The following is a 24276-nucleotide window of genomic DNA, read 5'->3' on the forward strand; positions in this document are numbered from 1 at the left end:
TATAATATTAATTTTAAATGTGTGTATGACACAAATATTTTTTCAGGAGAACTATATGAGTTTATGTCAAATGAAGAGCCAAACTTCATCAACAGATATACTGATAATAGGTGATAATTTTTCATCTTTCTCCTCCTGAGAACAAATGTTTCTATTGGCAGAGTTAAATCTGCATTTTCATACATCTGCAAATGTTTCTGTCTGTAAATGCAGGCAAATATTTCCCTTGATATAAAAAATATTTTCTGAAGCTTTGTTAGTCAGGCTATTCTATTTCTCTCATTTCTGAGCAAAGCGCATATACTGGGGTAAGCATGACAGTTACTTGCATCTTTAGCAATTAAAATCATTTGATTTTGGCATTTCTAGTAAACTGGTTTTATAAAATGCTATCAATAATACTGTATTAGGGACTGCATTATAGTCACTTGGGAAAAAAGCGACATTCTGAGAACTTCTTATTCTTCATTATTGTATGAACTAAAAGTTTGTGCTGAGACTGCATGAAAGTAAAAAAAAAAAGAATATATTTGGAGAGACAGTACACAGAAGCGAAAGCAGCTGAACTTCTTGCAAACCACCCTCAGTTGTGAAAAGAGAGAGAACAGCGGCTACCATGTGGCACAAAACCTAAATATATATTATTTTCTTCCTTTTCGTTAAGACTGCATAGGGCATAAGTTGTTTTCAAGCATGCCTCGGACTCCTACAGCTCCAGCTGTCATGTGTAATTAAACATTTGGCCTCCACAATTACTCTACAGTGTACATATGCCAGTATTTCAAGCCTGGAATATGCATTTCAAAGAAGAATAATTCCCTGGAAATCCTAAATTGACAGGAGCAAAGACAGCCTGAAGGAAAGTAGTCAGAGAAAACTGTAAGGTCGGGATCTAATGATTAAAAAAGAAACTTCAAGAAGAACTTCAACCCTTAACTAAACCAATGGGAAAAAGAACGACAGTTGGCAAGCAGATTTCTGCATAGGGATCCTGATTAGGGAGCCTCTTGGGTTAATTTAATATTATCAGTGTTGTTCACCTTGCTGTAGTATGCCTTACCATTAATACCATTTAAACAGATTTCTTTTTTCTTAAAGCATATTTGGCATCATTTATTTTCCATGAATACTGATCACGGCAATATTAAATGTGATGATTCATACTGACTCTGAGCTTGATTTATCAGCAAGGGGAATTTGCTTGTTTTTATTCTTCTTTTTCTTTTCTTTTTTTTTCCCCTTCTCTACGTGTTTCAATTTACTACTGGTCCTGTTGTCATAAGCAATGCTGAGTTTGTGTTTCTGTTAAGAACTGCATTTTTAACATTTTGTATAAAGAGTCTAGTCAAAGATCCTAGCGTTTCCAGTTCAAGAATAGGCACAGAGAAAGCCAAATGTTTTTAGCAAGATGGAAAAGATGTTAAGCAGTGCTAAAAAATGAATGAATGAATGAACATCTTGTTTATAAAATGGTTTTCCATAGAGTGTCTTTGAGATGCATGTATCTATTCTCCACCCTTAATCATCTATTTAGTAGCCCTTAGATATAAAGGACTACAGAACCATTCCAAGGGTTTGATGTTTGGAGATAAAACTTTTTTTCTTTAAACTGAAGAATTTCTTATTAAAACATCTGAATATGCACTTATTTATCACAGGTTAAGGTAGACATCAAGAATGAAGCAGTTTAACATAAATTCCATTCTGTACTAAACAGAGAAAAAATAAGCTCTTCCTGTGCAAAGATGCATTCAATATTTCTAAAATAAATTATAGCTTTTACAAAAGAAATCATGTATGGCTAGCACAGACTTAGATATCTAAATTTAAATATCTATATTTATTTGGATTGAATTCCGATTTATGAGGATCTTTAAATATATATATATATATATGTATGTATGTAAAACTGTCTTGATGTCAGAGCTTCAGAATAAGTGACAAAGGTACAGGTGAAAATTGATGAAAATGGAGAATTACCCCACAAGTCTGCAGTGAACTCTGCTAACCTGTTAGTACTGCAAGCAAGCATCCTAGTCTTTGTTCCATTTTAGTCTAAGCTAAGTCACTTATCTCTAATTGATTGTAACTTACTATCTTAATAAATTTTTAAAGTTCACATCATTGTAAGATGCCATGGCATGACAGGGAGCTACAATGCCTGTCACAGTGAATGATGGAATGACAATAAATTCACGTGAGCCCACATGCAGAAACACGCATACAAGGAAACAATGCTTCAATGCAGCTTGGTAGTAGGCTCTGTCTTGTGTTTTATTCTGAAAAAAAAAGCATCTTTGGCAAAGAAGAAACAAGACCACAGTATGACTGAATCATCAGCTTCAATTCAGCCTTACTAAGGCTAAAGTAAAATTAAAGTCATACTGTACCGCGTGTCACTTTTCTCATCTTTTTTGGTTTTGTTTCAAAATGCAACTATGCCAAGTCTGAGGCTGTTGATAAGGAATTGAGTGTAGCTTTTCCTTATTATAGCTGATCACTGAGGCATCAACTTGTTAAGTAGGAGCTACCAACTACATTGACTTTAAGTGATGATTTTTATGTTTTGTTTTGGTGTTTTTTTAGTAGATGCTGGTGTTGGAGAGTATTCAGAGAAAGAGTCAGCCTATCTGCTAATTCTGGCAGTGACAGTAGCTTTGCATTAATGGTATGAAATAGGTACCTCTGATTAAAAACACAGAGCGCTTGGCCACATGACAGCTCTGTTGCCCTTGATACAGTAACGCTCCTGTCCCAGCCAAGCCCAGGAAGATCCCCTAGGCCTACACTGCAGCCATGTCCTCTATATTTAGCATATGCTAAATCCTCAAGTTGGAAAAAGTCTATAGAGCTCAACTATTGGAAAGGAAAAATGGTCAACAATGAAATTGTAAATTGATAGAAAAAAAAAAAAAAATCATTCTTTCTTGGAAGTTCCTGTCTTGCAAGTTCCCATTTTCTCATCTCAAGACAGGAGTTTCTTTTTTTTTTTTTTTTTTTTTTTTAATGTTTGTTTTAAAGCAATCTTTTGTTGATTAAAGTTAATCTAGGTGTAGATTGAGGTCAGGGGCTTCAAAATCAAGGTGCCAGGCATCACATAATGACTACACACTGCGCTTTGAGGGTGCAGTATTAATGCAGGAAACAGCGTATCTCAGCTCCCACACTCTTTCCACATTGGTTTTTTTTTTTTGGTGTGTTTTCAGAAAATACCTGGCTTTGGCCCTTCCCCTTGTGAAGCCAGTTTTTGGAAGAAGGAAGAATACTGGGACAAAGAAGAAAGAGAGAAGAAGTAGGAAGGGAGAGAGTATCATAGAATCATAGAATGGTTTGGGTTGGAAGGGACCTCAAGGATCATCAATCTCCAACTCACCTGTTGCAGGCAGGGCCACCACCAACCTCCACATTTAATACTAAACCAGGCTGCCGAGAGCCCCATCCAATCTGGCTTTGAACACCTCCAGGGACAGGGCATCCACAGCCTCTCTGGCAGCCTCTGCCAGCACCTCACCACTCTCGTAGTAAAGAACTTCCCTATGACAAAGGTTCACAGGGTATCGAAGAGTTTATTCATGCTATCAGCATCTATTCTGCATTCATGCTATTCTGCATCTTGTAACAAAAAGAAACAAGAAGAAGAAGCAAACACATGTACAAAACAAACAAACAAACAAAAACCAACATTTTTGCTGGTTGAAGGTTGTGGATCAGAAAATGAGAAACTTGCTTCCACTTGAGTCATCTGAAAAACAAAAGACAGTGATTTTGGTGAAGACAGTATTTCTACTGAACATTATAAGTATTTTCTACTTAGTAGTTGCCTATCCAGACAAGTTCTGGAATAGTGTGCTGCTATTTTAATTCATGCCCAAGAAGATGTGAAAGAAGTGAAAAAAGTGAAAAATATAATTTTTCATCTACTAGTAAATGCTTCATGGCAACTCTTTGAATGTGTTTTCCTTGAAGTGGTCAAATGAGCTCTTTCTGTCCAATCTCTCTCTTCTTGAGCTAATTTTAAGTTTGAAGGTAGTTTAGCAGATTGGAAAAATCTACATGATGAAAAATATGTTGTGGTATGTCAAATTCGTCTTTCGTCCTGTCTTCTCTCCTAACTGAAAAATGAAAATCTTTTTTTCTAGAAGAAGTTGCAAATCTTGCGCCCCCTAGATGTGTTGAAATGTTAAGTTTAGAAGGAAGATTTCCTGTTTAATACAAAATTTCCTTGAGTTCTCATAAAATGGGGAGTAGTTGTTCAAATAGAAATAGAGCAAAAATGTGGGCTTTAATGTGAGTCATAAACTAAATGTAAATTGATAATGAGACTTTCTTACTCCAAACATTTTCATTTTGCAGGAGAGAAGCAGGGCTGTCACGCATGATATAAAGCACACTACCCTGTCCTGCCCTGTTGAGGCTGGAGTTCTCTGACTGCTTTTGAACATCTTACTTTAAGAAAGATAAATGGAAGAGACCCAGAGGAAAGCATGAAAAATGAGATAAGGTTTAGAAAACATGACCTGTGAGTAAAGGTTGAAAGAATTAATTTAGCCAGGAAACAAAAACAGGCAAAAAAAAAAAAGGAAAAAAAAAAAAAAGGAGACTAAGTCAGAATATAACTGCCATCCTGTACAATGTTATAAAGATGGTGAGATGGTAATCATTTGTTCTTTATTGCTAGCAGTGGAATGAGTAGAGGAAAAAGACTTTATTTGTAAAGAAAAAAATCTACCTCTTGTTCTTGTGACAAAATCCTGGAGAAGGCTGCCTTTAAGGGTTCTGAAACCCTTCCATTTAGAAGTATTAAGAACAAGATAGGCAAATAGTAGTTAAGAACATCCAAGGAGAACTTGATCCTACATTTGGATGGGCCAGATAGTCTCAGAATTCAATTAGTCCCTGAAGTTCAGTGATTTAATGTTTTTGTTAATCTTACCTAAAAAACATAAAATTGATGGACTGTCTCAGTTGCGGACAAGACTTCTAGATATCTTGGATCCATCTATATAATGCACAAGCTGTTTTACCATACTCTCAAATCCATTGTCATTTCAAAAGAAAAGGTAAATTTGCAACCCTGATTGTTGCAAAAACAAATTTCTTTATAAGAATAAAATGTTATTGATATATTGCCCTCTTCCTGGTCTGTACAACCTGAACCAATTCTTCTGAGGGATGTGAATTTCCCTACCTTTTATGCATCTCCTGGGATTCCACTGCAGCTGATGATGGAGTACAGTGTGATTTATCTCACCTTGCTGAAATCACCTAGAAGTCAGGGGTGGGATTCAAGTAAATGCAATGCTGGACAATAGTTCTGTGTTACAAATGAGTGATTTCAGATGCCTAAATATAGTTGCCTATGGTCCTATTATATTTAGCTGGAGTCTAATTAATTCAGCCAGAAGCATTTCCAGTTTGGCAGACCAAGAACATATGTCTACTTGAAGGTGAGCTGAATAGCTCCCCACACTCTTGTGAATGGATTAATTTACAATTTCAGTGGCCTGTAAAGGCAGAATAGACAACTACCTCACACACAGAAGTTGCCTATGGAATACCTGGGGAAAAACTTGTCTGTCTTACTTTGATGGTTATTGTATGCTGCAATGAAATTGGCTAATCCAGCTACATAAACATAGTTTGTCATGCTCTATGTTATGTCACTGGCCTCTATAAGGGTGCAAATCTCTGTATGTGTCAGTCTTGGGTATATTAGACTCTTTCAAATGGCACCAGGCACCTATGTTCCGGAAGGTGAACTAACCCTGTAATTTCCTACAAGTGTCTAATTCTCTCCATGGACTGTGAAGAGTGGAAAGGGAAGCATATGAAGCTAGACAAGATGAATCCTGCCTGTCATGTTTAAATTAGCAGCATAAGCAAGGATTACATGGTGAGATAGGTGATTAGGAAGTACAAAATATGTAACTAGCATATAGAGGAAGATGTTGATAACTCAGCATTTATTACAAAGCCTATTTTACTGATATAAAAATGGTTTCCATCTCCCTCTTAAAAATTAGTCTGGTGACTCAGGATTAAGGTGGATTGTGTGGTTTTCAAGCTATAGTTCTGAACAGGGAGGGTGTAGCACATTAGTCAATAGGAAACTACATTTTTCTTAGCATCATTCTCAGCCACATCCAATCTGCTTGAGCATCATGCGGTACTGTGTGTCATATTTTCCAATCTGTTTCAAAGTGGAAAGTGTTGAGATTTTTTCTTTACATTCTGGATCTACTATGTCTGTTTACCCTTTGCCATCATCAATGTATTTCTTATCAGAAAGAAGCTCTATTGGAAAGACACATACATAATAAAGGTCCAATTTTGAAGCTTAAAATTTGTTACTTCCTGAAGCAATGAAAACACATTATTTGTATAAGCTGTAGGACTAAATGTTTGCACTTATGTAGTGTATGAACATTAACTAATAATTATGTTCAGCAGAAACTTGTCAGTCTTTCACAATAATAGGACAAATAATGCAAGAGCTATAAAAGAATAGCAAGCAAAGCAATGATTTTGAAATCACAGCATAAAGTTATGAGTTAAAATATATGTCATTATAACCATTGCATACTGAGGTATCACTGCAAACCAATCATTTTGTATGCTACCCAGAGAGAGTTGCAACAGTGATTAGATGGGAATAAAAATAAGAATAGTCATTAATTTGACAGGCATGGAATATATATCAAGGATAGCTATGAGGATGGTATGGAAGAAAACTGCAGTCAATGGTCAAATCAGAGCTGAATTTATGAATGATGCTAGCTCCATTTCAGCATTCCAAAGCATTAACCAGCAGGATAAAGTACCAAAGTGTAAATTAAAAAATAATAATTAAATGTAAAAACAAACATACAAAAAAAAAGTACTTAATTTGCTTTCCCTCTTCCATCTTTCACTTCTCTGAAGTGACTGCCAACAGAGAGCATGGTGTCAATAGAGCAACATTACTAATAGTTCCAGTAACATAATATTTTCCATTAGGAACTAACCTGGAGCTGCTAAAATTGTTTTACAATTATAATATGACCAAACGATAATGGCTTTCAGCCAATCAATTCACCTGTGTTGGATTTGAGCTGTTTGTATGCAGATTAAAGTCTTTAAATTCAGTCACCTTCTAAAATGTTCTGTCAGCTGGGTTGTACTTGCCTATTTGGCAGCTGTTTCCTCACCCAGGAAACAACTACCACCCACCACCTATCAAGCACTTATCTCTACTTCAGTTTGGAGTCAATGTGTTTGGAAATTATATGTCAGCTTTTTACAGTGAGCTGTGCTGTCCAGTTATATAAGATCTTAATAAAAATACTATCGGAAAAGATCTGTTTCTATTAAAGAGATATTCTATCAAGGAAAGCTAGCTGAGCCTACCAGTGAACATATTCAGTGCTGTTTAGTTTGTGACTAGGTGAATGCCCAGCTTTGTATGCAGAGCTGTGTGGTATATTTAGTAGTGAAGGTATAGAAAAAGTCTGTGAAGACTTTCCTGTAGCAATCCCCTTTCTAACAAAAATGAGTCAATAAAATATAGAACTTGTCTTTCTATTAATTGTTTAAATCTGAATCATCATTTCTTTCCTATTGTGCATTACCTCAACTGATGTCAGACTCCTCTGCTCCAGTGCTGCTAAAGTTAGTCAGTCTTCTCTATAACCTGTAGTGATTTAAAAATGAAAAATATATGGCTTCGTTATCAATAAATAAAGAACTTCTGTAAGTTCTTTCACTTATTTTGTGCCTTCAATTACAAAACAGAGATCCAAAGCCCAAGATGTGCACCTGTAGCTACTTTTTAGACATTTGGATTAGTAAATAATAAGATTTGACAGGGTCGCAGAAAAGGTGGCCCAGCTACAGGCATGTTTGTTGTTAATATTTAGGCTGTAGGTTTACCAAGTGTCTTGGAGCCAGTTACTAGCTTGGGCAACAATATTTTCCACATCTGAAAAGAGCAGAACCTGTGTACCATCTTCATTCCCTTTATTCATTTCCAAAATAAAGCGCTTAGTGCTTGCTTAAGACACCTCAAATTCACAGTTCATGTATATTATTGCATAACTAAACGGGTAGAAGCAAAATCACTGACATCACATGATTAGTAGGAAATCTTAGAGGCATTAGATTCTATTTTCAGACACGTAGCAGTTCAGTGAGCTGAACTGAAACTATTTTCTTTTTTTTTATTTTGTCATTCAAATTACACAGGACCCAAGATCAGAAAAGTATCATGACAAAATAAACTCATCTACACAGGTGACAATCTCAGGGAGAGTTCACAACTGAAATATCATGGAAGTGTAATTATGTCTTTGCTCTTGCAGAGAGTGATCTTTGCAAGTCAGGGCTGAGGTCCTTGGCTGCATGGGAGAAGTTATTCACACTGATGTATTCATCTTATTTTTATTTGGGAGCATCAGAAAATTTAGTCACCTTGAAGGAAAAAATGAGTTAAAGAAATAACTACAGCTGAATATTTATGGATGTTTTTTTCCCATCTTTTCAAATACATTCTGACACAGGTTACTATGGGAGATGTAAGTACAACCCTTCTGCGGTCCTTGTAGGACTGTAGCTGAAGGGAGCACAGAGCTATGGTATACGAGTGCACTGTAGTGGGATTCTCTGCAATGTATCTGCAGCGCTGAGTAGATATCTTAATCTCTGCTCTGTTTTCCTTGTCCATTTGTGGGTAAATAATACCTATTCCTGTGTGTTTGGCAGAATTGCTTTTGAGTTTCTTGGCAGCACTGGTAAATTGTAAAAAGCTTTGGATGAAGTGCATGCCTGGGGCCAGGGTCAAAAGGCTCCTATTGTGAGAAGGAGCAAGGAAAAGGAAAAAGAGTGAGGAGCAGAGCAGGGAGAAAGAGAGAATTGGTGAGCCCTCAAAGTTTGGGTCTTCTGCTTCTATTGCCTTTGGACAGAACCAGCCTGCCTCTGTAATAGCTATATCCTCTGTAATCCTGATTCTTCTACTATCTGTTAATATCACTCAGAAGAAAAAGTGATGATTAATTAAAAAAGAAAGAGCACATATTTTTACACATAGCTTTTCTATATTGGTTAAAAAGCATAAAGCAATTTATTCAACTTATTAAAGTAAGGATTTATAAAACACTCTGTCTCTTTTTTGGGGGGGCATTTATCAAATTCAAAGCTTTACGTATGAAAATGACTAGAACCTGATTTCTGGTATAGTTTTAAAAAAAATAAAAATAAAAAGATTTATGTCTGAGGAAACAATGAGTCTCCAGACCCACAACTATCTCTTACTGAGGTATTTTTTCTCCCTGGGGGAAGAGAAAAGCTATTGGAGCACGCATAAAATTTAGGTGCTTTAAGAATTTCTCCAGGACTTCTGTTAGATTTACCATCAAAGGAAGCAATAAAATGGGAATTTATGTTTTTTCCTTAGCAAATCTTATGCTTTCTGATCTGGTGTTTTGCTACTGCAATTAGAGCTGTTTCTCGAAGCAGCAAACTAAAAAGTAGTACCAACAGCACTTATTTTAGGTGTGAACATTTTAAAAATATGGGAAATGTTGGAAAAATGAAGCTCATATATGTTATTCACATCTGTTTTCCTGACAGATTGCCTCTTTGCAGAGTAGGTTATGGTTTGATCATGTCTTAAAAGAAAAGGTACTGATTTAAGTTGCTTTCCTCAGTAAAGACTGCAAGAAATTAATTTATGGTCACAGTAAGATTTCAGGTGGCAATTCCAGGTGAGCATGTCTTTGTATTATCTCCCCCAAAGGATTGGCAACAAAGGAGTAGAACATTTATGTGATTATTTTTACCATCAGTGCTGGATCACTTGTGCAGTATTATAGCGTTCCATACAGCACCTTTAAATAGTTTGTATAGAGTTTATCTTATTCTCCATCTGCAGTTCTTGCATGGAGCCTTCATATTTCCAGTGGCGTTATGAAGACTCATAAGGCCTAGCTGGATACGCTTTTCTAGTGAGCTCCCAGTTTTGACAGTCTTCAAACCAGTCAGATACAGGAAATATATTGGGGCACCCAGGATACATGTCGGAAATCCTGAAGCACAGGCTGCTGGACTCAGCTAGCATCAGAGGAGGTTCGGACTAGATATCAACAGAAGTTTCAGTATTGGGATTATATGACAAGGTTGAGGAAGGGAGTGGAGGTGAGGAGGCTGCAGGAATGGCCTCTGTGAGCAGAGCCCAGTACTGCCCCATGTCAGGGCAGAGCCAGCTCCAGCTGCTCCAAAGGGACACACAGCTCTCTGAGCTGAGCCATGAACAATGCTGGGTGTGCTTTGGAGAGTGGATTTAAGGAAGGGAAAATCTGGTGAGTAATCTCTCACTTATCTCAAGTCTTGAGACATTTTTCATGTTTTCTCCTCCTAATTCCTTTGAGGAGAAGGAGTGAGAGTGGTGGAGTAGAGTTCAGCTACTTGTCACTGTAAAACCACCACTAGTTCCTTACTGGAGGATGGTCAAGCCCTAGCACAGTCTCCCCAGGGCAGTGATCACAGCACTGAGCTCACAGAGTTCAAGGAGTGTTTGGACAGTGCTCTCAGACATATGGTTTGATTTTTGGGTAGTCCTTGTGGAGCCAATGTGATCCTTGTGTGTCCCTCTCAACTCAGGGTATACTACCATTCTGTGACTCTGAGTTGGTATCTGGTTCTCAGGCAATGGGATAAGGTTTGCATGATTTTATATGTAAATTGTTGAGAATGGGCAAACACATTTTCTGTGACAACTTTGGTATTTTGAAAATCAGTCCTGTCAACACTGGCACCTTAGGTTTTGTTTCAGGAAAATTAGGAATTAAATCCAGAATAGTCTCATAAGGTGCTGATTAATTATTAATTAATAGCGTTTTACAGTGCTTCAGATATTACATTAAAGAATAGTTAATATTAGGCACATGAATGTAGAGAAATATCTTGCATAACATTAGGTGAAGCTTTACTCCAGTGTTGAATAGAAAAAAACCTGCAAAAAATGTAGAAAAATTTCTTCACGTCTTCGCTTGATATGAACAAGCTAAAATCCTCAGCTTTTTTTGATTTCTTGCAGTCAATTCAGTATAAAGCGTCATGCAATAAAGTTGTAGAGGAACAGTCTCTTAAAGAAAAGCAATTACAAATCTGGTTTATGTCCACTAATGGTCCAAGTGTAAAATTATAACAGAGTCTGGTCTGTAAGCAATAGCGTACATTGATTAACACATGCCAGTGCAGGAAAGTTAAAAACCCTTTTTCTTTCAGAGTCATCAGATCATCAGGACGTAGGTATACGCTGTCTACAATACAACAAAGGCAGAGTGTATTCTTTTTTTTTTCTTTTTCTTTAAATAAGTACATGACAAGATTTGATTTTGGGCTACTTTGTTATGTTTCAGGGTTTGGGTGTCAACTGTTTTGGTTGTTTTTCTCTCCATTTTGACAGACCGAGCATTCGTGATTATGTATAACACTTGAAAATACCCAGAGGAGATCCTAAACAGCAACCTATTGATCATTTCTGGATTTTCCAGTATTGCTGTGAAGCGACAGACTTTCAAAACTGGCCACTCTTATTCTTTCACAAAAACCATGTACACAGTTTGCAGAATAATATGCTTCAGGATGTCTGATTTCTAAGGGCCATTTCAGAATACCTGTTTTCTTCAGAAACAAAAGAGAAGTATATCTAAACAAGTATTGCTTTGACAGTGTAAGAATTATATAAATAATAAAGCCAAATATTATAGTTTCAGACAAATGATAGAAGAACACAACTTTGCATCTTTACCCCATTAAGAATATGTCTGGAATTTTTTAAACTGCAGCAGACCCGTTTTGATCTTTGCATCTATCTCAGTAGGTTTCTGTATACTTTAACCAAATGTGCTTTCAGCAATGATTTGTCATTTTTTTCTAAATGAATCTGAAATTTTATGTAAATTAATGACACAGTGATTCTTTGAAAATTTTGTGTCCACAAATATATATATATTTTTTTTTTGAATCTTTTATTCAATTTCTCATCTGATCAAAGAGATTTTCTTAGATGGGAAAATTTTATAAATAAAACAAGCAAGCATACTGCAAACTTAAAGCAGTTTGGTGGATATGTAGGTAGAATCTAAATTAGCACATTTTCTAGGATAGTCTACATTGACCTATTTAGCATTAAAGCAGATCTGTAAGTGAGTAATGGTGATCTGTAACTGCCTCCTCTTCATCATGCTTCACACATATAATCTACAATATACTTTGTTTGGTATTGGCAGAGGACATAGCGTGAAGTATTTGACTTGTAAAATCTAAGTATAAAGTTAGAAATAACAAAACCATAGTCTGAAATTCTGAAGAAGCTCAGCATTTTCACAGTTTCAAGTTGGATATTTCAAATGTCAAGCAAACAAAATGTGGCCATCTTTGGAGCAAGCATTAGTAATAGTAAATCTGTTTGTATATACGTGGTCATCGTCATTCTCAAAACATTTTCTTTAACAGGAAGGACTTGGCTAATCATTTATGATCTGAGTCTTACCATTCTTCTTTTTCTAGCCTATCTGCCCAGATTATGCTCTGTGGCATATGTATTTAGTTAGAGCATGTGATATATACTGATATATACATATATATGTGATATATATCCTGCCTGGATGCCTACCTGTGCGACCTGGTGTAGGGAACCTGCTTTGGCAGGGGCGTTGGACTCGATGATCTCTGGAGGTCTCTTCCAACCCCTACAATTCTGTGATTCTGTGATTCTGTGATACTGCCTTGTGATTATCTGCCTAACTAGCAAATGTTATTCACATACAGAACAGCACTTATTCTTGCTTTCACTAAACCTGTCTCAGGAAGCATAGAAAGTACTGCTAAAATTGACTGGATATTTTCCCTAAAAAACAAAAAACAACAACAACAACAAAAAAAAAAACAAAAACCAAAAAACAAAACAAAACAAAACAAAAAAAAACCCTAAGACTTGAAGGAAAAAAGATAGGCCAACACTGTCTCTAATCTGAAAATCTTCTAGGATAATCAGAAACAGAAAAAAGATAGAAAACTCAGTATAGTTCTAAGGAGAGCAGGGACTTCTGAATTATTTGAATGGAGAAAACAAACAAATTAGAAATCCTTTATTAGTGTCAGGCTGTGAAACAGCAGAAGCACAGCTTGGGAAAGAGTGAAGTGGAGAATGGGAATAGACTGGATGGACAAAAAGAAGACACCTCTTTTTCATACCAAGTTGTGGAACCTGAATGTTATAGCAAATAAACGCCACCAAGAATTTATCTTACTTTGGTCTGAAAAAGACCATAAAAGAGTGAAGAGAAAGAAAGATGTTCAATTTTCCATTCTTTTATAAGATTGAAGCAGTTATGTTTTGCACATGCTGCATTCAGTCTTAATTATGAGAGAAATCATCCACTAGCCTGTATCTTCAAGTTCTTGTATTGGTGACAGCTGCTATTAAAAGTCCAGTCAATTTGTTATCTCAGACTCTTTGTTCCTGTACTAATTCTTTTATTGGTAGCAAGGAATATACTGGAAATGATAAGCAAACTTCTCCATAGGTTAATGCTCTTAAAGTCAACACTTACGTTAATGTTAGCTAAAAATGAGTTAAAATTAAGAGTTTGGGCACACAGTCTACTTGTATTTTAATGAGGTGATTTGTGTAGACCTGTCATTGAGTGTTAACATTTACAAATGTAATTAATTCAGTCATATAAAACAAATATTAGATTGTTATATTTTAATGAATTTAAACCTATGTATAAATGCCAGCAGAAAGTTCCAATCATACTTAGTCAGGAATATGCATTAATCTTGCTTAGTTTCCCTCTATATGGTGCACTAGACAAGAACTTCTGACAAAATTAAAAATAAATGCCTACATTTGACCTCTGACTCATGCAGTTTGGAAATATACAATATTTAGGTTTTAATTGTGCAATTTTTCAGCTGCACCAAATCAAACCATCTGTCCAAAGTCTAAACTAGTTTTGTTTTTCTACATATATTGAAATACATTTAAAAAAAAATGTTTTATTAAGTTATTTTTCCAAGCAAAAAGTTCAGAAATATTTGCATATATCCAAACAAGAATAGCCTCCCATCCAATTAGCAATAAAATATGCATTGAATGGGAAGAATCAATATTGATCTTCAAAATATCATGTCAATTTGTTCTCACAGTAAGCATCCTTTCCCTCCAACCAAGTGATTTTCTTTGACAAAAAGAACGGAAATAGGAAAGTGCTCAAATGAAATGTAAGTGAATGTTGTTTGCGAAGAAGAAATGTATATACTGATGGCAAATTCTTCAGGCCAGATTTCCCTACAACTCTCCAGTTTCTGTGCTTCGTTGAAAACAAAAAATAAAACAGATCCTGAAAATCATATTTGAAATAACTAACTATCACAGATGGCAACGCTTATTTGTATACTCACTAGATAATTCTCACAGTATTTGCATTTTATTTTCACTCAGAACTTGCCTTGTGGTCATTTTCATTCCAATAAGCTGGTCTTTTCTCTAACAAGTAGGGAGATGATGGCAAGTGTTAAGATGTGACTGATGGTTTAGGATACTGTTCCAGCAGATCTTCTGGGAAGACACATTTGCAGACCAAACAGGTTTGCAAGAAGACTCTGAATGCTGATCTCCTAATGCCTAAGGATTTTCAAGAGACCGGTGAAGAATGGACATCCCTCATCCTTGACTGCCCATGCTATAAGCAAAGGCAGCTCTTATTGTACTTGCTCTGCCACATCTGAATATAACAGATGTTCTTCACATCCCTAGAGACAAATGCCAGCCACTCAGAACACGTTTAAAATTACTTTAGCAAAATACATGCCCTCTAAAATTTTGAATAACCCCACTGCTCAGATTGTTCTGCTCTTTTTTTTCCTTGTGTCAACATCATGCTCCAGACACACTAATCCCAAAGTATCTACACAGGAGCTTAAGAATGTCTTGCGATTCCACGAGACATAAATATGAAATTTAGATGTTTACAAATCCGACATCTGTATTTGTGTTAATCATCTTAGGCTTTATAATCAGGGAGTGAGGAGGATAAGAATTTGGGGGGTACGATTCATCATCTCTTACAGCAGAATTTTGTCAAACAATTAATGCCCTAAATGTGCTTATCAATCTCCAGAAGGCCATTAGATGACTAGGTGCCTGAGTTAGATGAGCTGAATCTCACCTATAGTGATTTTCTAGACAAAAATAATACTATCTATATAGACCATAACTGCTATGGTTCTGTATTAAACATCCCCACAAAATGTCCTTTTATTTTATGTGCTATTGTCAAAATGAAATCATGAAGACCAGTGATGAATAGCTGGAAAAGAATGTGTAACATAAAGGTGAAAACAGCTGGAGTGCTCTATGGAGGATTCGATAGATGTTTGATAGAGTTGAATGCAATTCAGCCATCTAGAATTGCTACCAGCAAAATAAAAAATTGAAAGGAAAAAAAAAGGGGGGGGAGGGGAAGGTGGGGAAAGGAAATAAAAGAAAGCTGCCAATTTCTAGCTTCTCTATTTATTCAGTAGTTGAGAAAAACCTTGAAAAATTAGTTTAAGTTGCAATAACATTTGATATTTCAGTGACAATTGACTTAATGATGCTGGCAATACTGAAGACCAATATCTGAAATTATATTGATAAAAATTTTAATTGGAATATATATTTAAGTAACATACTGAAAAGAATACATGATGAAATATGTTTTCAGCACACAAAATATATTTTTTGAATAACCATTTACAGCAGAGTAAGCACTAAAGGCGTACAATTTTTCTGTATTACTGAAGAATTTGTTTCTAAGAGAAAAAATGACATAAATGTTTAGTTAGTTTGAGGTACACCAATGTTATGTGCATATTACCTTTTACTTTGTTTATGAAATAGAATTGAATATTGAACTGCTGATGCAAATTCTTCACATCTAATGAAATACATGGGGTTCAAAGCCACCCTTTTTGAGAAAGTACCTACTGTATGATACACATTTATTAATAGTGTTCCTATTACAATAATACTTTTAGGTGAGCCAGTAGGGGTATTACGATATTGTAAAATTTTAATCCTAATAAACGTGCCTATGGTGATAAAATATATGTAAGTTATTGCTTTTATGAGTTTCAAGTTGATTTATGCTAAGTTGTAACCCTTTGCTAAATAGGATGTCTTGCTGTACTTCAGAAATGTGTATACTAGGGACTACCATATTTCTTTTCACCATTCTTAGCATAAAACAATTTAATAAGCATGCAGCATTTTTAGAAAACTGGTATTGAAACTGAGATGTATTCCAAACACTAAAGATGTGAGAGACACATGTTACAAAATTTAACAGGGTTGTTTCTCACTTAATCTGATTTCTTAATCCAGTACATTTCAAATAATTCCAGAACATCAACAGGATATCAAAATTTTCTAGTGCACAATACAAGGAAAGCGAGCATCTAAAGTGAGTTTTCTTTAAGAGCTTTTCATCTCAGTGTCTGTTTACTACAGTGCACACCAATTATTTGTGATGAGTGTGTGCACAGCATGAGACTGCAGAGACCACATATAGATGGCAGATTAAGGATGAGTTCAAGAATTATATCTTGGTAGCTTAAATTTTATGTACATTTTTCATTATATCTGTGTATAGCCTTCTACAGTGAACCAGTGGGAAGGCTTTTTGACTTCTAGACTGTGTTGTTTTGTTTGGGGACAGCTGAGTATCATTACCTGTAGTAATAACAAATTTGCTGTCTTCATTCTTTAAATTTAAAAATAAATAAATAAATAAATAAAAATCATTAGAATAAAGGATCTATGAAGAGTTTTCTGATAGAAACTGTAATCTTTTGAGACTTAAGTTCTCTAAATAAATAAATAAATATTCTAAGTCTGAATCTGAACTGGTTTATATTACAATTTTTCTTCATAAATATGTGCAAAATAGAATTCACTGCTGCCTCATAGTACTCTTGTATATAGCTTCCATTTTTTCCTCTGGGCAAAACTCTCTAGAAGACTGGAATTCTGTACCCTGCTCCAGATAATATAAGAGAAGCTGGGGTGGAACATCATGGAAGGCTCATAATCTGAGGTCCTTGTAGTAGACAGAACACATGGAGGGAGATCTCATTCAGAAGGAGAAGAGATAGGAGCCTACCAAGCTATATCTGCTGAGAGCCAACATCTATCATAACATCTATCATAACATCTGTCATAGAATGGCATTGGGTGGAAGAGACCCCAAGGATCATCAGGTTCCAAGCACTCTGCCACAGGCAGGGTTGCCAAATGCTAGGTCAAATACCAAATCGGATTAACCTGGGCTTCATCCAGTCTGGTCTCAATGAATCTGGCCTTAAATACCTGCAGGGATGGGGCATTCACAGCCTCTGTCAGCATCTCACCACCCTCGTGGTGAAAAACTTCCCCTTGGCATCTAATCTAAATCTTCCCTCCTTTAGTTTAAATCTCCCACCCGCTTTGAAAACACATCTAAACTAATACTGAAAAGAAAAAAGGAAAAAGGAAAAGAAAGAGAAAGAGAAAAAGAAAAAGAGAAAAAGAAAAAGAAAAAAAGAAAAAGAAAAAAAGAAAAAGAAAAAGAAAAAAAGGAAAAGAAGAAAGTGAAATTTCACCAAAATTCCACATCTGGTAGCTACAAGTATAATCTTAAATACGTGTCAAGATTTCTGCCAGAGGGAGACACACTCACAGAGGAATTTATCCCATCACAAGATACCTGAGACAGTGAAGATAAATTGCATTCAGAGAACACCTGTCTCCCTCCCTCTGACACAGACAGAACCCAGGATTCTGTGGCTGCAAGTAACTTTCATAAGGCTTGTTTTACTGATCAGAAATACATACCTCACATGTTTTGGACTAGCTCAACAAATCAGAATGTAGGACTGCAATGGTGGAAACACTGAAATATTTCATATTATGCAAAAGGATTAAAACTAAACACTTCACAATTTCAGTGGGAAAATAATGTTCTCTGATAACTCATAACAATGAAATGTAATAGCAGAGAACCTTTAGTTCCTTCTTCCAAAAAAATATGTCTGGTTTGGCAAAATTATGTCAGAAATTTTACCTTTGTCACTGGTGGAAACAGGCTTCCATAAGAGACTACCTGCTTAAGCAAAAAAATAAATAAATAAATAAAAATTAAAATTAAAAATAAAAATAAAAATAAAAATAAAAATAAAAATAAAAATAAAAATAAAAATAAAAATAAAAATAAAAATAAATTCAGAGCAAGGTTCTTATACACAGGCTCTGAATACCCTTTTGGAGAAGCCTATATTTTTTCACTGATTATTTTAAGCACCCAAGGTTACATGCTTTGATGTTGTTTGACAAACTGTCCCAACTCCTAGAAAAATGAAGTTTGCCACATTCTTGGGACATTCATGAGCCAGCAGCTGCTCTTTTCAGAGAAGAAAACTACCATTCTTTAAATGACAGCCTGATGAAAAACCCTTATGGCCTGGTTTTCAGCCATGCTGAAGGTTCTTTGGCAGCACTAGAAACAAACTCAGTTGGGTACAAACTGCAAGTTTCCATCTTCAGTATCTTGAAAGCTGTACACAAATACCTGTGACAATAGAAAATCTAATCATGAAGCTTATGCAGATCTTTCCAGAGCAGATTTTACACAGCTAACAGAATAACATGCACATACAACCTGATTATTTGTTGTGCACTGCACCTTTGCCAACTACACAGGTCAATTCACTGTATCACTGAACTCAGCTTTATAGACAATTTCTTTTTCTAGAGTAAATCTTTAATACTGTACACCTTTGAGTGGCATTGCTGTTTAACTAAATGTCACAGACATTCTTGCCAACATTCCCACATATTCTTTGTGTTCCTTCTTTATTCGAGTTAGGAGGATAAGTGGTCTCAACATTTCAACCCAGTTCATAGTTTTATTTTAGGTCAGTATCACCAGTGTAAGGTGTACAAAGGAAACATCCAGCACTATATTCTGTATCTTTCTCCATAAAGCCAAACAAAATTGCAACTGTTTCCAAAGCATCAGACCTTAGAAATACATAGGCATAGTGAACAAAACACAAAACACAAAACAACAACAAAACACAATAATAATGATGTAGGCTCCCTAATCTTAAGATTTTTTAAGTTCTCCTTTCTTTCAGTCATTTACTCCCCTTCTAGCATTTGTCAATAAATGCACTCTTATAAATATTGAGTATTTTTACTCTATCTCCAGTCAGCTGTATGGTGCAGTTGCCTAGACTTGGGCACAATAAAATATTTTTCTTCACAACTTAAACGTTGTGGGGTTTTCAGCACATTTTTCTCATTTTTCTCAGTGATTTAACACAGGTGCCCCTCCTTTACCTGTTTCATCTTTTCTTCCTAGAAAAACAGTATTTACAGTCTAGATCTGAGAACAATCCCTTCAGATTTCAGGAGTTGTGTTTTAGATTTAAGTCATACACTTTTTTTGTGTGGCCTGCTAGGCATAATAGCCAACAAGTGCTACATCTTTAACTCTACAGCCACAGCACACCTTGAGAGAAGTCACTACCACCTTTCCACATACTTTTTACCACGTTCAGCATCTAATCATGTGTTGTCTAGATTATTTTTAAATGAGATTTGCAAAATATTCAAGAAGTTACAGAGACAGCAGCTTGCCATTCAAAGTGTTAAATCTTGCTACGAGTAAACAAAAGAACTGAGTTCTTCCATACTGTGTGCTGTATACTCCACTATATAACAGTAACCTAGATGTCTCCATGAACAATTGAATATTTAAGGACTGTTGAACATCAGAAATTCACTCCATAATCCAGCACATTTTATCCTGCACATGTGTTTTTATAACTATTAAACATTGATAAAAATCTCAGTATCCAAGATCTATAGTCCATATTTCAATTTGGTTGTACGAGTGACAACAGGAAACATGGCCAGTTCAGAATCTTATTTCTCAATTGCTCTTACTTACCTCACATTTTTTCTCCCATTCAGCTACAGACATTGTGTTGTTTCTGAAAATATCATCTCAGTTCTTTCTGCCATAGTAGGGATATTCCTTCTGAGCTAGGTGACCACTGTGGGCATATTTATCTTTATTAAATATATCACTTGTGGGTTATTTGATCCATAACTGAAGCATTTTATTTAGTCAAAACTGAAGAATTTGGATCAGCTAAACATTAAAATGCACCCATTATCCCACTGAGCACTCAGCAGCCTGCTGAGTGAAGTACTGATGCTAGCTGTTCCTGGTTTTCCAGCATGATTCACATGGTGAAATATGGGGGCAGAGTCAAACTCTTTATTCATGCTAAGTAGTTGCTCCCTTCATTTGTTGTCATTCTCTGGAAATCATACCTCATTTTGAATAAGAGCATTGGAATCTCATATTGTGACACTAGTGAGTCTGAGTTCAATGTGCTGTAACACTGAAGATGGCAAAGAGTTATGTCATTAAATGAAGTGACTCAGCTTTAAGTGTGGGGAAACTACTAAGAAATTTTTAATGTACTGTTCTAAAAACTTTCAGTCATGTACACTTTTCCCCTTTTTCCTGTCAAATAAAGGACTTATACAGACCTTCCAAATTAATAACCCATTTTGTCCTATGTGGAAGTTCAGAAATACTTAGATGATACAATCACAATTTTTGCCCAGTGACTTCAATAATCATTATTTGCTGTCCAAGACAAGTGATACACATTTAGTAGAATGCAAGAAAAAAGAGTGACACCTACCATGTAATACCATTACTCTGAGTAGCTTTTGTTGTCAATCCAGTATATAGTCTCCAGATAGCAGAACCAGTGGCTGATGAAGTCCAACCTATTTGCCCATCTACATGCCCATAGGCATCATAACAGCAAGTCTACTCAATAAAATTTCACTCCATTCCACGTTTATATGGGTTCAACCAGGCAGATGTTAATCAGTGAACTGTGCATTAAAAAAGCGAGCAGCCATTTCCACCGTCTCCAAGATACTTGCCATAGAATCTATTATTCCAGTACCACAATTGAAAAAGAGCTTAGGTTTCAAATGAATCTCTTTTGTGGTCTCAAAGAAATTAGGGCTCCTCTAGGCTGATACTTACTCTAATGAACCTGAATACTGTGGAAACCTCTTTTTCCGACCCCAAAAAGGCTTCCCTGACCATAAACAAGACTGTATCTCTGGAGGATTTCCTATGCTCTATTGATCTAAAGGTATGCTTTAGTGTCTCGAGAATGGCATTTGTCTTTATATCAAGTTCAGAACCAGCAAAATTGCCCCAGACAATTTTATTAAGCTGATAGGGAGACTGCTCATTTTAGGAAGAGTGAAAGACCTTTGTTTGTTGGTCAGTTAATCAGAGACCTTTTATTTATTTCCTGCAAAACTGTCTTTTCTTCAGAAATCAGAAAGAATTTTAGAGAGCCACAACGTTGTTTTGTTTTCTGGCACATCTAAAATGAGAAAATATAAGGAGTTTTTTTCACATTCGCTGCTGTGTTTTATTTAAAAATGTTTATTTTCTCTTATGCTTAAGAGCCAATTTAATTTCTGTTAAAGTCAATGAAAAACATGCTTTTAACTTTTAAAGGAACTCAGATAAAGCCACATGTCTGTGAGGGTCTCCAAAGGACTTTTATTTCAGAAGACTTGCACAATCATACAATCACATTGTTTGGAGGCAGACAGGTCAATTCTGGCATTACATGACACCCATATATGTGTATATACACATCAAAACTGGTGGGAGTTTGTTCATGTGTGCTAAGCAGAGCCCATAAAATGATAAGAATGATGCTTCAAAAAGCATGCAATCTAAATTAGTCAGGTAAAAGAATAGAATAGAGAGGAGTAGGATGTGAAGAATAGAGAACAGGGGAAAGACAATAGAAGCAAGGAGAACAGTCAATTATTTTGTAAATGTAATTAAAGATTATCTATCACTGTTTCAATGAAGGTGGTAGAGGTACTGACAGATATTGCTAAAATATTCAAAACATATAACGTGTAACCCTGTGTGAAGTCTTAGCTTAAGTTTTTTGTAGTTGTCTTATTTGCGGCAAGGTTGGAATCACTCCGAAGTTGTTTTGTTGAAAAAGGCAATATCTGTGGCAGAACACCAAACACATAAGTAAGAGATTGCATACATCTATATGAAATCCAAGAATTGTATTATATTTAATGTAACTGTTGAGTAGTACATAGAGGTCTTCTACTGAGGATGACCTGGTGTAATTCCACTAGGACATAAATTACTGGAGATCAAAGTGCAGAGGCAAAAATAATGATATATAAAAGGAAGGAAGAAACAAAATGAATTGAAGATGGGGACAAATAAGTGAAGAAAGTGCAGCAAGAGAAGTAATCCTAAATACAACTGTATTTTATCAACATATTATAATAACCATCACAAAAAGTAAAGAACAAAGAAATTTCATTTACAACATAGAAATTGTCCCTCCCTTTAATTTCATCACTGTCCTCCTCCCAGCAGATCTTCCTTTAGGAATGGAGAAGAGTACGCAGTTCAAAACTCATGAGTCCTAATTCATAAAGCATAACTCAATAAAATAAAATAAAATTAGAAAAGGCTCAGTTATTTGTTTTTTTGTTAGTTTTAAAAGATGTTCCAGCCATGACTGGTGCTTGCCTTTGAGTGTCAACAAACTTTTAACATTGGCTTATTGGATTATCCTGTATGCTAGTTCTTATCACAGTCCTTCTCAGCAGTCCGTCTTTGGAGGGAAAACTCAGCATCCAATCAGCAGATCTCTGGCACAACTTCAGCCTACTCAGAGCAGACACTGAGGGTCATACACAGAATGGAATTGATTACCAAATGCCGTTGGTTCATGTGGCATTAGGAGTTGAACTCGGTACAGAGCAAAACACAGTTTGTACAACCTTTATCTGAGTACCTGTGAATCCAGGACAGTTAAATACTGAATAAAACAAGTGATGCCATATTTTAATGATCCTCTAGGTCTTAAGTTAATGATCCAAGTTTTTAGAAAATCATGGGACCTTTGATGGTCCCCTGAAAAATGTCGATTTTTAAACTCTTGAATACTATGCTTAATGAGTTTGTATGGTCATCCTTCAAAGTAGAAAATTAATTTGTATTGGAAGTTTCATTTTTTCCTCTTCTTGTTGTCTCCATGAGTTGATGAGTTTTGCTGGTGACATTCCTTTTTGTAAGGATTTTTCCTCTTGTGAGAAGGACCTCTCTACTGTCTTTGTTTACTTTGATTCAAGCAAACAAGTCATTGCGGTCTTTCACTCAGCCATCTATTTGACCCAACTAAATTAAAAAAACAATAATCTATGCAAGTAATTTAGCTCTGTTTCAGGACACTGGCACAGGAGGGGATTAAGTTGCACTTTAAAATTGGAGTCTTACAGCAGTATTATTCAGGATGCATTAAAAAAAAAAAAAAAAAAAGAATAAACAAACATACACACCCAAATAAACATTAGTAAAAAAGTAGATCTGCGTTTCTGAAGTCAGAACCCCAGGATGGCTGCAGCCAAAGGTTGCTAGAAGCGTTAAATAGTTGCAGCATCCTCAGTGTAATTTTACTGCACAGAAAGCTTTACACCGTAAGAGTTTTAGGACTTCTGCTTGAAGAGTACAAACAGAAACTGCAAATTAGATGGCAAAGCTTGACTAAAGGTGACTTTTGGTTGAAGGATGCTGCAGGCCATGGTTGGTTAGCTTTGTTCTTGGGCCATGTTTGATGTTACTTGTCAAGTCTCCGTCAGAGAACTGGGTAGGGGAAGTCAACAGAGGAAGAGATAGCTACAATTAAAAATAGGTATTTTCTAAACTGCAGACTTTTTTTTTTTTTTATAGCTGATATATTCCTTGGTTCAGACTTTTCCCTGGGTGAAGGCAGTTGATTATTTCTTATACTATTTAGCCTCTGTCAGGAGGGCTATTTTAACTGCAAAAAGAAATATGTTAAACTGTCAGCCAGAGACCTTTAATTCCCAGGCTTATTTTGATAAACAATGATACCTTTTTTTTTTATTATTTTTTTATGGCACACTCCCTTTCACGGAGATACAAAGATCAAACAAGGATGTTGCATTTTCCATAACTCTCCCAGACAAACATAGCTCTTCCAGAAAAATAACAATAAAACCCCTAAAGAAGTAAACAACATTCACAGAGAGAATATAGCTTAAGTAATTCACCCAGTATACAAACATATAGTGGTACAAAACCTGCAACATGA

Source organism: Tetrao urogallus (assembly GCF_951394365.1).
Source record: "Tetrao urogallus genome assembly, chromosome: 1".
NCBI classification, from domain to species: domain Eukaryota; kingdom Metazoa; phylum Chordata; class Aves; order Galliformes; family Phasianidae; genus Tetrao; species Tetrao urogallus.